The 13,229-nt window shown below is 41.6% G+C and overlaps 1 pseudogene; it reads left to right on the top strand.

The window, feature by feature from the left end:
• Positions 1-2,864: 2,864 nt before the first annotated feature.
• LOC133369504 (5S ribosomal RNA) lies at positions 2,865-2,988 on the top strand (annotated as a pseudogene).
• The last annotated feature ends 10,241 nt before the right edge of the window (positions 2,989-13,229 follow it).

Below are 13,229 nucleotides of genomic sequence, written 5' to 3'. Positions count from 1 at the left end.
GTAAAGTAATCAATTCCTTTCAGAACAATTGTAATGGTAATGGTAATGTATTCCTTTCTGGGGCATGTAACAGTAATTGTAATTTATTCCTTTTTAAAGGTATTCTTCCAAGTTCTGAACCAAACCCTGGCAATCAACTCGCACTCCTCTGAATGCACATACTAGGGGCAGACTGTGCATAACAAAGCATACATTAGAGGAAAAAACACAGTGTAGTAGCAGGAAAAATATTAGGCAAAATTGCATACAAATATATGTATATTAGGGGAAATTCCCACTGAAACACTGATGAATTCTCATGAGGACTTTAAGAGGGAAAAGCTTCAAGTGGAAACTGACAGATCTGCCATCCCCAACCCAATGCAAAGCTAAGCTAAGATAACCTATAGGAAAGATCCTGTAGAGAAGACAAGAATGAATATGAAATTAATTATATTGTTAAGCAAATGTAAATATAATGCATTTATGTGAGAAGGACATTTACCTGGAATTAAGAAAATGAAATGTTTATGATAATGCAGTACAATGAAGCTTTGGATTTTATTTTTGGGGGGAGAATTATTTGTTTATTTTGAAAATTAATAAAAAGTGAACTAAAAATATCTTCTAAACAAGTTGTGAATTCCATTAAGGACAAGATGCCAATGTGGGCAACTTGCCCTGAGAGCAACTGACAAAGCAATTGACAAAGTATTTTGACAATGGTATTTCAATAGATAAAGTATCAACATGTTTAAAGGGTGCAGCCTGTCTAATGACCCATGATTAATAATCTGCCTCACAGTGTTACTGTGAGCACCGAAGGAATAATGCTTGCAAAGGGCTTATGACAGGCAATAAAAGTGCTGGATAAATGATGATAGTAAAGACAGATATTAAAATAGTTGAAATAAAAGGGTTACCTCCTTGCAACTTCATTATTTTCACCAAACCTGGGATACAACAGACTCTGATCATTTTAAGTGTTTGTTTAACTGGTTATTTTTCAAACTCCAGGAATTCTGTCTCATTCTTCAGCATGATTGAAATGCACCAGCCAGACAGAATCTAAAGATACAACAGCACTGAGGTGTGCAGTTTTCTTCAGCTGAGCTCCTTTGCCCAAGAAAAGGCATTGTTTTCATACACAATAAAACTTTAGCCCTACTCAGGTGTTCTCCCTCATAAAGGAATGCGGACCCATCTGCACTATACATTGAAAGCAGTATCATACCACTTTAAGCAGTCATGACTTGCCCCAAAGAATCCCGGGAACTGTTGACTGTGTGTGTGTGTGTGTGTGTGTGTGTGTGTGTGTGTGTGTGTGTGTGTGTGTGTGTGTGTGTGTGTGTGAGGTTATAGTGGATATTTTGCTTATAGGGCTCTATCCAACTAAGTCCTACTTGGAGTAGACCTACTAAGTACTATTTATTTCAGGTATTTATATACAGCTTAATATTCAACATTTCTAAGCGGTTTACATAAAGGATCCATGTCCATTAATTTTAGTGGGTCTTCTCTGAGTAGGACCATCACTAGATACAACACTTCATTGTATAGCATTATTGTACTAATGTGTTTAGACTGTTTTTATGTGGATTTTGAGCACTGATGTATTTGTTGGGAAAGTATATAAATAAACTGTGATTGATTATGACTATAACATTTTGAACCCACTTTTCATCATACAGAGCCCTCAAGGCAGTTCGACAATGATAAAAATAGTAAAATAGATCACCTTAAAATATAGCTCTAAAAACTACCGGAAATGCAAAACCTTTTCTAGGCATTTAAGCAAATGCACCAGGGCTTAAAATTGGGAATGTGGATAGGGTAACATACACAATTTGCAGGGTACCTGATGACAGGGATACTTCAAAGTGAGAGGTCTCAGGTGTAGCTAGTGCATGCTGGGATATTGGGAGGGAACATTCATGGATGCCCCATCCTGTTAACCAGTTGAAGCTCTATGAATTCCCACAACTGCCTGAATGGTACTAATAACAATACAGAAACATATAGGGAGTCAATTCTCAGTACAGCTCAGGCTTGGCTTCAGAGGAAGTGTTTCTCCGTGCATGATGAAACTGATAGAAGCGCATACTCATCAGCAATGTTCCATCTCAATTAAAATATAAAGTAAATATACCAATCTCTAAACTACAAATGCTTTCCTACTGAATTATGAGCAGTAAAATATTGTAACAAACTAAAGAGTACAAGATGCACAAATAGTTCCATTAAGTAGTCTCAGTGGTGATATGTAAATAAGATATATATTTTCTCATTTCGCCTCAACATTCTGCCTATTTGAGCCCAACCAATTTGTATCAGCTTGGTAACCGTGGAAATTTAATTAAAGAGATCAGTAAATTATGATTTATTTACTATTTTACTATACAAATTTAATTTAAAGAGCTCATTGTTGTAACCTGACAATCTGAAGATTCTATTATCTGCTGAAGTTGCATGGGAATAGTGTAGACACAATATTATCTTATCAGTTTCAGAACATGTCATAAGAAGATACAGCAAGTAGATGAGAACAACCTGCCTGTAGAAAAATACACGTTCAAGACTGATAGAATAAAAGCAGATAAGTATCGAAATACAAAGAAACATAGCATACCATTTCTACAATATTACCTCTCCATAACTTCTAGCCACATGCATTCAAATTGCAGGAAACAAATTGTAGTCAATAGACCTAAGTTTGTTGTGTCCACTTATTTCAATGGGTGGTATTTAACCTTTATGTAGACCAGGCAAAAAAGTCACACTGGCTGACTTTGGGGTATATTTGTATCCCAATGAGATTTCCAATAGAAGGATGAGGTAACTTTGCCCCCCAGAGACCATTTTTGTCTGCGGTATTGTCAAGCATGGCCTATGGCCATACCACCCTAAACACGCCCAATCTTGTCTGATCTTGGAAGCTAAGCTAAGCAGGGTCAGGCCTGGTTACTACTTGGTTGGGAGACTACCTGGGAATACCAGGTGCCGTAGGCTTAGAGGAAGGCAATGGTAAACCACCTCTGAATACCTCTTACCATGAAAACCCTATGAATATATCCAAAAAAGATTCATAGGGTTGCCATAAATCATAATCGACTTGAAGGCATTTAACAACAACAGTTGTCAAGCAGATTTGTGCTGACAACAAAGGTCACTGAGCCAAAAAAAACCACTTATTCAGAGGAGGTAGAATTTTTCTGAGCTGGCCTTTTCCCCATGGATATTGAGTAAACAACACAATTTGCCACCGGGCTTTTTGCTGGGGTATTTTTGGACTCCAGCGGTTTTTTTGTTTCCAGAAGGAAAACAGTACGTGATGACTGCCTGAAATTTGGGGAAGTTGTGCAGATTAAAATTTGACACAATGTCCTAGAAGGACATCCCTGCAGGTCTACTTTTGTGTAAATTACACAAAGTGCACCTGGGGTTAAAACGTATCCCACAAGTCTGCATGAGGTTAGTCCTCACAGTAGCCCCATTTAAATTAATAGACATGGCTCACTTTGGTGCATTCATTTCAGTGGGTCTACACTGAGTAGGAATTAGCTGACTATAACCCAACAGGTCTGCTCTGAGTATTACTAACACAGGATACAACCCATAGTACTAATACAGGATACAATGCCATCTCTGCTATCTTTTCGGCGCCTTTTGAATACTTTCTTCTTTCAACAAGCCTTTTAAGTTGAAACCTATCCCAGTCTGCGTCTGTGTTGGAATTGCTAATATATATATTTTAATAATACGTTTTTAACTCTTTTTAAAAAGACGTTTTTAAAGCTTTTTTTAAAGAAGTTTTTAACGTTGTTTTGTTTTAATGTATTTTAAGGTCTATTTTTATGAAGATTTAACGTGTTTTTAGCGTTTCTGTTTGCCGCGCTGGGCTCCTGCTGGGAGGAAGTGCGGGATATAAATCAAAGAATAAATAAACAAATAAACAAATAAATAGTAAAGGATTTCATTCCTGTTTAAAGCAAGGTGGGACATCTTTTTCAGCCTGAGGACTGCATTCCCTTCTGTCAACCTTCTGAGGGCCAGTGGTGAGTGGGGCCGGAGACAAAAGCTGGCAGAGCAACAAATGTACATTTTACCTTGCACAGGAGGTTAGTTTCTGCACACTCACTCACACACCCCTCTATCCCCCATCCAGGAAAGCAAGAGGCATGATCAGAGTTGAAGGACGCATTCCCATCAGGCAAAGACACACATGGAGGAGAAGAGGCAGGACCAGCAGGGGTGTGGCTGTGGAGGGCATCTGCCCTGAGGAGAGTTCTGTGGATTAGACAGAGAGGCCTGAAGGGTCATATTGTGGCCTCTGAGCCTGAGGTTCCCCACCCTTGGTTTAAAGATTCATCCAGGGCTAGCTTAGAGTGGAGTTCTCTTGTGTGGGTGCTATCCAGTGGGGCCCCAGTAGCAGCAGTGTGGCCACCCAGGGCCAGCGCCAGATTAAAGGGGCCCTTGAAGGTGGCGGCCCTAACATGCTGACGTGGCACCACAGGAAGTTGCAATGCCAGCCTGTGCTGGCAGTGAGGACGTGTTGCCTGGGAGGGTGGCTGCCGCTCTGCAATCTGTGCCCACATTGTAGTGCGGGGCACACTTCTGTGACCCAATGTTAGCATGAATCATGGAGTGGGAGCTACATCCATCCAGCTCCAGCAGCAGGGGCCCTTCTCAGTGCCAGGGCCCTTGGCCAGTGCCCAACCTGGCCACCCACTTATTTCTCCCTCTCTCCCCAAAATGCCCTAGAAGTTCTATTGTGCCGGTGCATTGTGGGTAAAAAACATGACAGCCCACAGACATTTCTTCTTACCCATAGTGCTCCAGATTGATAGGCCTTTTAGGACATAGCACATGGGGGGGAAGATTGAGGCCACATCCATGACCTCTGGATGCATGTAGCAGAGGTCCAGGCATGTGTCACTAGCAGCAGGAACCAGCAGGTATCTCCATCAGCAATGGGTCCTCAGCTGCATGAGGATACCACAGGGTAACACTGGGCAAATGCTTCTCATTCTGTCTATAATGTCTTATTTTTACAGGAAACATATATATATATATATATATATATATATATGGTGTAGTAGTTAGAGTGTCGGGCTAGGACCTAGAAGATGAAGGTTTAAATCCCCACTCAGCCATGAAGACCTTTCAGTGACCTTGAGCCAGACACACACTCTCTTGCAGTCTAACCTACCTCTCAAGGTTGCTGTGAGGATAAAATGGAGTCTGGAAGAAGTGTGTACACCTTCTTGAGCTCCTTAGAGGAAAGGTGGGATATAAATGCAATAATAAATAAATAAATATCCATTTTGTACCTCTTAAATGCTATTGCTTGCCCCAAAGAATCCTAGGAACTGGTGAGTTGGTGAGAATAGTCTTAGATATAATGAGTATCCTCTCACCACCTCATAGAACTAGAACTTCCATGGTCCCATGGGAAGAGTGAAAAATCTGTAGGGTAGACATACTGTAAGGTTTGGGCAAATGATATCATAGCCATTATCAGTGTCTTCTCTGCAGTAACCTGAATTTCGTCTTGCTTCCCCCATCCTGAAAACAATTGCATTTCATTACTCCTGGTGACACCATTTTTTTCATAACTTGCATCTAAACTGCACCCTAAATTCAGTCCTCCTCATGATCAGAATAGCCATGAGACAACAGTGGTTGCCTGCATTGTCACAGCTAACCAATCACAAGGTGGCTGTTATAGAGGCATAATTCTTGTCTTGCCCTATTGTGATGGATGAATTTCAGTTAGTGAGGCTCAAGGATGTAGATAAGGTGCTTGGTTCAGTCTGGGCAACCATTTGTGCTCTTACCACTCATCCCTCCAGGCTGATAAAAACTAGCAAAGAGGGGACAGCCAGCTGGGCCAGGGAGTTGATTGATGCCTCCTTCTGAGAGGGCAGGCCTGGCACCAGCACACGGCCAGGTTGGGCTCTGGCTGAGGTCCTCTACAGACCACAGGGGCCCCTGAGGAGCTCCTCCTTAGGGAGGGAGGCTGGAGCCCATTCCGCTATCCACAGCAGTGTTGGTACATGCAACCTGACATTGCTGTGAATAGCAGAGCAGGAGCTCCCAGGCACACACAACCAATACAGGATGCTTCAAGAAACCTGCCTATCTCACTTACCTGTCACGTTAGCATGTGCGTGTGCACCCCAAGCAATGTGCACACATTCCTGCTATCACCCAAGGTGGTGGCGAGGGTGTGCCTAAAGGGTTGACGCCTCCACTGCCATCTTGGGTGATGGTAGGCATGTGCACACAGGGTGAAGGGTGTGCTAACTGACACCAGAGGTAGGTGGGGTGGGTGGGCCTATATAAGCCCCATGCCACCTGTATCAGAAGGGGTGTTGGGGCAAACAGCACTGGAGCCTGGGCAGGCTGGTCCCCAGGGGCCCAGTCATGCCTGGTGCCTGTCCCTGGTTGTCTAAAGGAGGCAGTGGTTAGAGCTTTCCTTAAGAAACCCTCCTTGGACCCAGAAAATTTAAATAATGATTGACCTGTTATTAATCTCCCCTTCTTGGGCAAGGTTCTTGAGCACATGATTGTGTACCAGATCCAACTTCTCTTGGATGAAACCAATTTTCTGGATCTATTTCAATCAGGGTTTAGGTCCAGTTTTGGCACAGAAACTGCCATGGTTGCCTTATATGATGACCTATGTCAGGAGAGAGATGGGGGAATGTGGCTCAGTTAATTTTCCTTAATCTCTCAGTGGCTTTTGTTACCATCAACCATGGTGTTCTTCTGGAGCAGATGTCCGAGTCAGGAGTGGGTAGTACTGACTTGGATGGTCGCTCTCAGAAGATGGTGCTTGGGGAGTATTATTCCGCCCCATGGAGCCTTCAATGTGGGGTTCCACAGGGTTCAGTCCTATCCTCTATGCTATTTAATATCTACATGAAACTTTTGAGTGGGGTCATCTGGAGTACATTTGTTAGCAATATGCTGTTGACATACAGCTCTGCTTCTCCTTTACATCTGCAGGTGTGGCAGTGGACGTACTAAATCAGTGCCTTCTCTTGGTAATGGGCTGGATGAGAGCCAATAAACTGAAGCTTAATCCAGACAAGACTGAAGCACTGTTAGTGGGTGATTCTCTAGACCAGATGGATGGGTTGCAGTCTGCTCTGGATGGGATTACACTCCCTCTGAAGTAGCAGGTAGGTAGCTCAGGGGTACTCCTGGTTCCATTACTGTCACTTTAGTCTCAAATGGCCTCTGTGATGAGGAGTGCCCTCCATCAGCTTTGACTGGTGGCCCTGCTATGCCCCTATCTGGACAGGGATAGCCTAACTTCTGTTGTCTAAGCTCTGGTAGCCTCTAGGTTAGACTACTGCAATGTGTTATACGTGGGGCTTCCTTTGAAGATGGTTTGGAAACTGCAGCTGGTGCAGAATTCAGCAGTCAAATTGCTGACCAGGGTAAGTTGGTCCGCACATATAACACCACCTCTGGCATGACTGCACTGCCTACCAGTTAGGCTCAGGGCTCAATTCAAAATGCTTGTGTTGAACTATACAGCCTTATGCAGCTCCGGACCTCAATACCTCAACCATCTCTCTCCCTAAGAACCAACCCGGACCCTGTGTTCATCATCAGAGGCCCTTTTTTCATGTGCCCCCTCCACAGGAGGCTCGGAGGGTGGCTACACAAGAAGAGGTGTTTTTAGTGGTGTCCTCAGCTGTGGAATGCTCTCCCCAGGGAGGCATGCCTGGCACCATCTTTATCCATCTTTAGGTGCCAGGCAAAGGACTTTCTCTTCACCCAGGCCTTTGGCCCTTGATGTGTGGCATCCCAGCTATTCTTTCTGTATTTGATGGGTTTTAAGTTTTCAGTAAGTTCAGTAAGTTCCTACTAATTATTATGCATGTTGTTGTTTGACTTTTAATGCACTGATGAGTTTTAGATATTATTGAGAATGTGCTTTTAATCCAGTTTTGGATTTGAGTCACTTCAATGGGAAAAGCATCTAACAAATGATAAGGATGATGATAATAATAAATTCTGAAGTAGAAAATGTTATCCAAAACAGGTCAGCCCTTGTCTCTAACCTCATGAGCTGTAGCCTCTTGGAAGTTCTCCTAAAATCCATATGTTTTGAACTGGGACTCCCAGCAGGCAGGCTCCAGTTCCGGTCCTTTCCTCCTAAACTACCAGCACTTGATTTCTGCTATAAACCAGGCTTTAGAGTTGTATTGAGCTACTGGGTCAGCCCAGTTACCAACCCCTCTTGAAAATGGATTGATATCTCCATCACAGGATTCTTGCATTTTTAGCCTGAACTTGCAAATGTTTACTCAAAAGAAAGTCCCACTGTGTCCAGTGGGGCTTACCCCTTGATAAATGTGCATAGGAGTGCAGTTTATGCTAGCAGGGTGTGGGTGTTCATGCATTAATCCTGCAAGGCTTTGCATTTTTGATAATAACATTGGCAACACTCCAGATAAAAATGAAACAGTGCCTTTTTAAAAAAAAAATCCCTATTGATGCTCTTTATGGTAACCGAACTGCACACAGCAGTTTTACAGAGTGATGTATTTCCTTTTTATCAGGATAGGCAGCCAAGTTTCATGTGATCTTATTTTCAACTGCAAAATTACTTTCTGTAGTGACTCCAACTGCTAAAAAAAAAAACCTTTGCAAAGAGCCCGGCTCTGCAGGAAACAGTCTTGCCCTATTTAAATATTTTCTCATTATGCAATGTGCTCCCCTCCAGATTTCCCCCCCTTCCTTATCCAAACTCTGAAAACTTTATTCCTAATGGAAAGAAAAAGCTTTCTTTCTTTCTTTCTTTCTTTTTCTTTCTTTCTTTCTTTCTTTCTTTGAAAATGCAATCATTTCAAAGATAAGTTTTATTATAACTGAAAAATGTTTACAATATCTTCTCCAACATCAGCAATAACAAAATGGGGGGGGGGAAGGCAACAACTTCTTGTAGCTTCAGCATATCTAATGAAGTTGAGGTTAATATGAAAATGAAATTTGGATTTTCCACTCTGATAAAGGCCAACTCATTCACTCCAGCGCTTTTATAAAACAAACACTCTATACATGGAGGCTTTTTTCAACTAGAAGCTTTTTATTATTTATTATTATTTATTAGAGCCTTTTTAGCCATGGCCCCCAAGCTCTGGAATACCCTACCCCAAGAAGCCCACTCTGCTCCCTCCCTGGTGGCATTCCAGAGACTTTTGAAAACCATCTTGTTCCAGAGAGCCTTTGGGAGAGACTGAAGGCTGAGCCTGAAACTAATTTTATTTCCCCCTTCCTTTTTAGTTTTACCTCTTTAGTCCCCTTTTAATAGCACTCCCCTATATTTCTCAACTGTATTTTATGTATTTTTATCTATTTTAATGTTTTTTGTGTTTTTATTGTGTAGGGTTTTATCGTGAGCTGCCCTTAGTGCCCTGTTGTAGGGTAGACGGGCGGGATAGAAATATATTCAATAAATAAATAACAGTTGTATTACATATGGGGGGAGGATAGTACATATTTTAATACTAAAAATACTAGAAGGTAAAAATCTCCTAGTATTTCTGTCAGATACAGTCAATTGATATTATTTAGAGAAAGGTTGTGAGAGCCAGTGTGGCTTAGTGGTTAAGGTGTTGGACTACAACCTGGGAGACTAGGGTTCGAATTCCCACATAGCCATGAAGCTCTCTGGGTGACCTTGGTCCAGTCACTGCCTCTCAGCCTCATGAAAACTCTATTCATAGGGTCGCCATAAGTCAGAATCGACTTGGGCAGTACATTTACATTTTTTAGAGAAAGGCTAGGAAGGGGTGAACCTGTCTCTCAGCTCATTTTCCCATTCTTAAGTTCAGTGGTAGGGCAGAAGGCAGAAAGACCAACAGTACCTGGAGCCAGAGCCAATGATAAGTGGCAGGGTTTATCCTAACATACAGCTAGACACATTTTGTGACACTAGACACAGTGACAAAAAAACATTGTGCAGTGTGAAATAAGTTGTTGTGCAGTTAAGCATGTAGGATTTAATAAGGAGCTACAGAAGATAGTTTCTTTACAAAATTGAAAATAAAAGATAAAATGAAATAGAAAATGAAGATAAATACTGGTTCCTTTCAAATCTTCATAACCTTATACTAATAGTCAGTGTTTTTTTGGTTTCAAAATGACGTGCCGGTACTCATACCTTGATAAAACTACTGTGGGTGCTCGCACAAAATGGCTGGCATGGGCAGCCAAAAAACAGGTGCTGGTACTCTGTACTGGGCGAGTATTGTCACAAAAAATCCCTACTGGTAGCATATTATAGGATAAATTATTTGACTAGTTCGGAGGCGGGCACTCTGCTGGCTACTTGTACAGTCAGAAAAAAAGCTTAGAATAAACCCTGGTAAGTGGAGCAGACTCGTTCTAGTTTTTCTCTATGTTCCACACTGCTGGGTTCTAGAAAGGCAACAGTGAGATTAAGGAAGAGGGGGCCGGCAGCCAGTGCCATCCCTATTGCCACCCCCTGGACTGGTTATAAATAAGGAGGTAGGCAGCTAGGGCCTGGCTGAAGGCAGACTGATCTTGGTGGGGCAGTGCCCCACTCGCCCTACAGGATCAGCCTCCATAGCTTAACATCTGTTCTCCACATTTCCACATCAGTTTGTGATTTTTTTTAGAAAAGGCCTCATGAAAATTCATCAGTGTTTTATCGTTAATTTCTCCAAACACACACACACTTTTGTATGCCTAATATACACATCCTGGCAAAGCAATCTTTCCTAATATAATGCATTTTTGTATGTTATTTTCACCAATATGTGATTTTTAATGCACATTTTCTCCCTTTCTACACATTATACGGATGGAGTGCTGCACTGCAAAATCCAAAGAAGTGCCAATTTCAAAGAATGGCTGTGTGTTGTTTTGCATATTGTTCCTGAATGTGCAAATTAGGTAGGTTTTTCCTTTAAATGTGAGCTGAATTGAATTTCTCTCCCATCCCTATGTGTAGGGAGTGGGAGGATGGGAATACATGTTTCAATTCTCTGTAAAATCCACCTAGTATTTTTATCAGATATATTCAGTTGATCTTGTTTAGCAAAAGACGAGAACAAAATGGCATTCAGCATTGCCCTATGCAAACAAATCAGATGCAAGTCCAACAAAAACATTTTCAAGCACAATAGAACATTGGGTCCCCTTAACAACCAAAGTTATATTTAGACTGGATTGACTTTGGAGGCTACCTGCTTGGTAGGCTAGTTCCCACATGAAACTCTGAAGGAAGTAGATGTATTAAAGATTTGTCAACGTGACTTAAATCACTGCCTAATTATAAAGAAAAGGATCACAGCCTTGGCTAACCATTCTGTATTTTATGTCTTCTTCTCCTTTGAAAGTGGGTCTAAAAAAGCTGTGAGGTTTGCAGATCTTGCAGGGAAGATTATCAAGATGTAAAACACATTCATCTGTACTTTAAAAAGATTCGGGATAAGAGATCATAATAACTTGATGAAGAAGGGGAGGGAGGTGTAGGCCACATCTGTACTACATCTTATATTGCTTTAACACTCATGGCTTTCCCCCAAAGAATCCTGAGAATTGTAGTTTGTGAAGGGTACTGAGAGTTGTACAGAGACCCCCTATTCTCCTCATTGAGCTACAACTGACAACTCTTAATGCTCTTAAAATCTGTCTGAAAAATTACTCCAAGGAAGAGATCATTTCTTATTTCTGTGTTCAAAATGCACATATTAAGTACAGTGTAGTTTCTAAAAGTTAGAAGGTGATGCGATATATGAGGAAATGTTTGGGAACAGATGACAGATCCAATCTTTGCATGAAATCTTGATCCAACAAAAACACAACTTTCATTTTCCCCCATATCGTAAGAATTAACACGTACCTTTCACAGTAATTATACATGCAGAAAGAAAACTCATGGGCGAAGACAGTACTATTTAGCATTTTTATATAGCACTGTAGAGAATTAATACTGATTCCCATGCATTCTTTTCTTGTAATCCTTACAACAGGTGGAAAACCTTTTCAATCCAAGGGCCATATTCTCTCACTGGAAATCTTCTGGGGGTAACATGCTAGTGGCAGGCAGGGCCAGAGGCAAAAGTAGGTGTAGCCAGAGGCAAATGTGGGCAGGGCAAAGGACGTGACTTTTACCTTTGTACAGTAGGCTTAATTTCAGCCATGCAAAAGTCAGAGGTTTCTACACAAACACACCATCAGTCTACCTTCCTCCAAGGAAGCAAGAGGCATTCAAGGATGCATTTTATTGGGAATAGACAACTTTGCATGCTACCGTTAGCGGGCAGGACTATGCATGTCATCTCTGAGAGCTAGAATCAGGATAACTCTCTAGTTTGCTATGATGTAGTTTCCTGTTTGTTTCTTGTTTTCTCCTTCTATCCTCTTTCTTTGTCTTTGTGGTTTTGCATTCCCCATTAACCCCACAAGCTGGCAGCCATGAGGCTGCTCTACCAGAACACTCAAAGCATGAACTGAAGTAACCTACTCTTTCTATCTTCCCTCCAAGCTAAGCTTGTGTTCTACTGTACACATGAGAAGGCCTTGAGTAAACTGGTTTTTTATATGTGTACTTTACCAAAGAAGACTGTGTTTACTTTATTTTGCTAGACTGTGTGAGGGGGTGGTGGGCTGGTTATTGCTCTACTATTTTTTGCCATTTTTACTGCCATTTTTAATAAAATGTTCATTAATGACCTAGAATTAGGAGTGAGCAGTGAAGTGGCCAAGTTTGCTGACAACACTAAATTGTTCAGGGTTGTTAAAACAAAAAGGGATTGCGAAGAGCTCCAAAAAGATCTCTCCAAACTGAGTGAATGGGCAGAAAAATGGCAAATGCAATTCAATAAACAAGTGTAAAATTATGCATATTGGAGCAAAAAATCTGAATTTCACATATACGCTCATGGGGTCTGAACTGGCGGTGACCGACTAGGAGAGAGACCTCGGGGTTGTAGTGGACAGCACGATGAAAATGTCGACCCAGTGTGCGGCAGCTGTGAAAAAGGCAAATTCCATGCTAGCCATAATTAGGAAAGGTATTGAAAATAAAACAGCCGATATCATAATGCCATTGTATAAATCTATGGTGCGGCCACATTTGGAATACTGTGTACAGTTCTGGTTGCCTCATCTCAAAAAGGATATTATAGAGTTGGAAAAGGTTCAGAAGAGGGCAACCAGAATGATCAAGGGGATGGAGCGACTCCCTTATGACGAAAGGT

The sequence above is a fragment of the Rhineura floridana genome, chromosome 13 (assembly GCF_030035675.1).
Source record: "Rhineura floridana isolate rRhiFlo1 chromosome 13, rRhiFlo1.hap2, whole genome shotgun sequence".
NCBI lineage: Eukaryota > Metazoa > Chordata > Lepidosauria > Squamata > Rhineuridae > Rhineura > Rhineura floridana.
Note: the sequence above shows the minus strand (reverse complement) of the source record. Positions and strands in the feature narration are given on the sequence as shown.